Source organism: Cupressus sempervirens, chromosome 2 (assembly GCF_028749045.1).
Source record: "Cupressus sempervirens isolate cs-2001-9-10 chromosome 2, ASM2874904v1, whole genome shotgun sequence".
Taxonomy (NCBI): Eukaryota; Viridiplantae; Streptophyta; class Pinopsida; order Cupressales; family Cupressaceae; genus Cupressus; species Cupressus sempervirens.
In genome coordinates, this window is record NC_143119.1 from 340,657,576 (window position 1) to 340,662,384 (window position 4,809).

Below are 4,809 nucleotides of genomic sequence, written 5' to 3' on the forward strand. Positions count from 1 at the left end.
AAATCTATTTAGATTGGACCAAGTTTTGACAAAGTTTATAGGGCTGTATTCTACCATATAGGGCCTCAAAATTAGATTTTCTATTTTTTTAAGATTTTTAAGTTTTTATTTTTTTAGTAGTCTTTATTTACACATGTAGTTGCTTAGTGAGTTTATATTGTTATTTCCTTCGATTCATTTTAAAAGAGGGAGAAATTTTAAACAAAAGACAACTAAAAAAGGAAGATCAAAAGGTCAGACAAAGGGAAAGGCAAAAGTGATTACAAAAGACTATCAAAGAACAAGAAGTTCATTTAAAGCTTCATTATTAATGTGTTTTGAAAGAGCTTTTATGAACTTCTTGTTTGAGTTAGGAATCAAAGGTTCATTTAGATGTGCTTGATTATTAATGTCTTTTTAGAAAAGCTTTAAAAGCTTCTTGTTTTAGTTCCAATTTCCTTAGAATGGAAAACCATTTCATCTTGAAAAGTAAATTCATGTCATAATTCACGTTTAGATTCTAACAAAATGTTTTGATAGATTAATGTTTTGTTAATCTATCATTGATATTGCAATATTGTGCCGTAATTCAAATATATTTTATATATGATGAGAAATTTTATTTATGAGAATAATTGTTCGAACACTGTTAAAAGCCCAAAAAATAATAATAATAAATAAAATGAAACCGAATGGTTTAAAGGATAAAGCAAATTTTATTCTTCTTCAAAGTAGAAATTAGAAATTTGCCAAGTTTTCTGGAAATACTCTTCAGTGAGGACCACGGCACAAAGTTGTTGGGCAATCAAAACTCATGTATGCCCTGTAGATTCTGTTTTGGATGATAGGTGTTAGATTTCTTGTGACAAGTGGAAGATAGTTTTGGTGCGACTTCTTTTATCAATCGTGGGTGTCTTGATTCAGCGCGGCTCCTTTCTGTTTGTGCGAGGCCTCGCGTTGGCATGGAAAATCAATATTGAAAATTTGGCAAATCGAAGGGTTCTGTGTGAGAAGACAAACATTGGGATGGAAAAGGCAAAGTTACTCGGTCGAATCATTCACGAAGTGTGAATTGATCATTTGGTGAGGCCATCACACGAAGTTTAATAAGCAAGCGATCTCTTTATTTGGAATTGTGAGAGAATTTGGGGCTAAGTCATTCTTTCTTTGATCAGTCACTGAATGGTATCTAAGGGGCAGAATATCATTGGAAAAAGTTGCTGGAAGCTGTTTTAGTGGAGCCTTATTTTATTTTAAAAGATCAATTTTGCTACTTGCTTCTTATTGCTGTGCGTGGGGTATCATATTTGTGCATCAATCCAACTGCTACATCTTCTGTGCGGGGAAAATATGAGACTTCTCTTTCAAACTCCTATAGCTGTTGTTATGTTATGCTCCCTGAGGATTGCAGACTTGATTGAGACCATTTGGGTGAGTATTGACGTTGTTGTGTGAAGTTTAGAAACCCGGCTGCACTGTTTGGGTTGCACTGAGTGCCACAAAAGACATATTAATGCTGGTTCAAATTTTCAAGTGACTGAGTATTAGTTAGAGAGAATTAATTACCTGATCTGTGTGATTTCAAATATCATTTTCTCTAGTCGGAGGTGTCTTCGAAGCCATCATGGTTGGAGGCTTGCTTTATCTTCATTATTGGGCCTGTAGTAATGCTGCACTCAGCTTATTTGGCTGGCAAACTGAGGCATCTCATGGTTCAATGGCTGAAGTGAGAAAATATTAATGCCTGCCATTGCATTCCCATTTAAATTATACTAATGTTGTTATTTCCAAACAAAGTAAGATCAATTACTGTTAGGAATTTTTAGAGACATCATAGACCAAAAGTGGGATGATACTAAATTATTGAAAAGAGAGAGAAAGGTGGATTTTTTTAAAGAGAAAGTAGGATATTACATTCTATTCCGATTCTCCTTGTTTCAAATGCTTGAATATCCATTTTAAATTTAAACTGGCGATAAAATGCTAGCTTAGAAAAATACAAAAGTAGTATTAAAAAAACATAAAGAATCTCATGTAGCAATGTATTAGTATCCTATTTAAGAGCAAATCCTATTAGCATCATTCATTTCTTTTAGCAAGCAAATTGTTGTTTCATTTCAACAAGGAATTGCTTCTCTTGTGCATCTCAGTAAAAATAAGCAGTTCAGTTCTTCTCGGTGTCAACTCTAACCAGGGTAAGCATATGTAAGTTGGTATAAAAGATACCCAATTCACAAGAAGATTCTCATCATTGCAGACAAAGCAACAACACTTATAGTGAATTCGGCAATAAAACGCACTAATATCCAACTTCCAAGCCATTCAAGTTTTAAATAAATAGCAGGTTCAAATTTAACCAAATATCCAATGACTAGCAATGAAAGAAAAAAAAAAACGCCAAACTCAGTGCTCGGGTAAACAATTTTATCAGGTTGAGCAACGAAAGTAACCAGCAGCTTCGCAAGAAAGGTTTCTCCACTAAAAAGGTTTTGCAATTGTCCCCTACTATCTCTATGGAAAGCATTGGCACCCTTCCAATCACTGTATATCCTACCAAGGTGTATTCATTGTTGACCAGCATATTACCTCTTCTAGGTTAACAACCTACACACAGCCTCCTTCCACCTACTTCAAAACTGCCAAAACCTCTTCCACGTAATTGCCCATATGTCACTAGTAAAAATCTTCAATGGCTCTGATCAAGATCTCTTCATCCCTGTGCTCTCCCATAGTCACCCAGATGAAGCTGCCCTTTGAAAACCCCTACTTGGCTACCAATCCAGGGAGCAAGCTTCATGGCTCGAATACTTTTGATCAAACTAACCATTCTGGTATTAATTCAACAAATCAAGTCATATAGCCTTTTTCCAATTTCCTATCCTAAAATAAATTTCGACCAACTTGATCATCAGCTAGGCAACCTACTTAGCCTCTGGTGCAAAAATGTTAAGTCATGCCCAGGGTGCTATTCTTCATCCTTAACAATATATTCTGCAGTGAAATCTTGAGTTGCAACATTTAAGGATCCAAATTTTGGAAAAGATCCTCTGATTTGAAACATTAGTAGCAAACAAACAATGCAACGAGTGATTCAATCCAAACTTCTGATTGCAAAGTGACAATTTTTTATTTGGCAGCAATTTCCAAGAGCAACCCCACTCACTCCAATGTCAAGAATAATTCGAAGCCAATCCTCAGCAGCATTGTTTTATTTGTCTTCCATCAACTTATATATATATATATCATTATATATATGTTCGTTTTTTCTTGTCCAATAAGTACTATAACATACAATCATGTGATTTTATACCCATTTTCTTAATCTTTTGCCAATTCATCCCTCTATAATTGTTTCTTTCCCTGTCATTTCAAAAAAATCAATCCTTAAAGTAAGGCTTTAATGTAGTTTGTGCAAGCGCATTGTTTCCCTCTTCCATGTTAACATATAAATGCATCACTAGGAAAAAAGGGTTGGAGATGTTCTTGGGCTTCAAGAATTACATGTGTAGTGTGGTACTTTCCTTTAGGTGTGTGTTGCAGGAGCAACTACATGTGCTTGGCACAGGAACAATGTTTCCATATTGTTTATGGGGGGTATTTTAATATTTTGTTATTTTAGGGCGTATTTTAATGTTTCGTTATTATTAAGTTTTAGGGCATGTTTTAATGTTTCATTATCACTTTTGTAAAGGATTAAATAAAACCTTTACGGGTCTAGTGGTTGCCAAAAATAGTTTTTAACTATTTACTTGTGTTTATATATTCTCTCCAAAACCTCTAAGACGGAATGAATTTTTTAGTTTCCTGGTGGGAAGAAGACTGAGGAAGAAGTTGAATGATATGATTCAGGTTTTGTGAAATGAAACAAGAGAACAAAAAAAAAAAAACTCTGATTTTCTTGCAATTACATTTTTTATTATTATTTTATTTAATCTCTCTGTGGTGTCCCAATATTTTTAAATATATATATATATATATATATATATATATATATATATATATATATATATATATATATATATATATATTGTAACAAGATCTTTGTAGGCAGGGCACAAGTTGTTGAACCATCGCCTGGAAAGTATTTTGAGACATCATGTCTCTTGCTTGTGTAATCTTCATGTGAACAGACCAGCACATGTTGAAGAACAAGCAGGAAGAATGTACCATACTTTGCTTCTAGTCATTTGCAGGAACATGCTACAATTTGAAGAAACATGTGTTTGGTAAGGCAGCATCTCTATGTGCTTGCCATGAATGAATAGATGCACCTTGTAAGGTGCTGTTCATGTTTGTTGTTTTTCTTGTAGTCTTCTTCAGTTTCTTCTTTCCATCTCATAGGGAAGCTATTATACAATTTATTCTTGTTAAATCCTCATCATATTGGTATCAGAGCGAGACAAGGTCTTGCTGGGAAGTGTATGCCTGCAGAAAAATCACAGGCTGAAGCTGAGGCTTACACCATGCCTCCAAAAAGTATGACTCTAGATGCCATCAAAAAGATGATGGAGGAACTTCTAGAAGAGAAGTTGAAGGAGTTCAAGAAGGGGTCCAGTGACAAGGATAAGGAGAATGAGATGAAAGAAGGTGCTAGTGGAGATAAAGAAGGAGAACAACACCAGGATCCACCAACGGAATTGCTTGTAGATCAAAAGGCATTCGTTAATGCTTTAAAGTCGATAAGAGGAGATGTTACTGACAAGCTACCTACATATGGAGGCACTCTCAATAGTGAGGAAGTGATTGAATGGACTGAAGCAATCAGCTATCACTTCGAGATGAATGAAGTTCCAAAGAATGATAGGGTAAGGATTGCAAAAGGAAAACTGA

General features: G+C 34.8%; 1 long non-coding RNA gene across 1 annotated transcript; it reads right to left on the reverse strand.

Moving 5' to 3' along the window:
• Positions 1-672: 672 nt before the first annotated feature.
• Positions 673-1,723, reverse strand: LOC149572518 (uncharacterized). Its single transcript, XR_016359926.1, has 2 exons — positions 1,546-1,723; positions 673-1,468 (listed from the first exon to the last, which is right to left on the reverse strand). It is a non-coding gene; the product is annotated as an uncharacterized LOC149572518 (long non-coding RNA).
• Between the last annotated feature and the right edge of the window lie 3,086 nt (positions 1,724-4,809).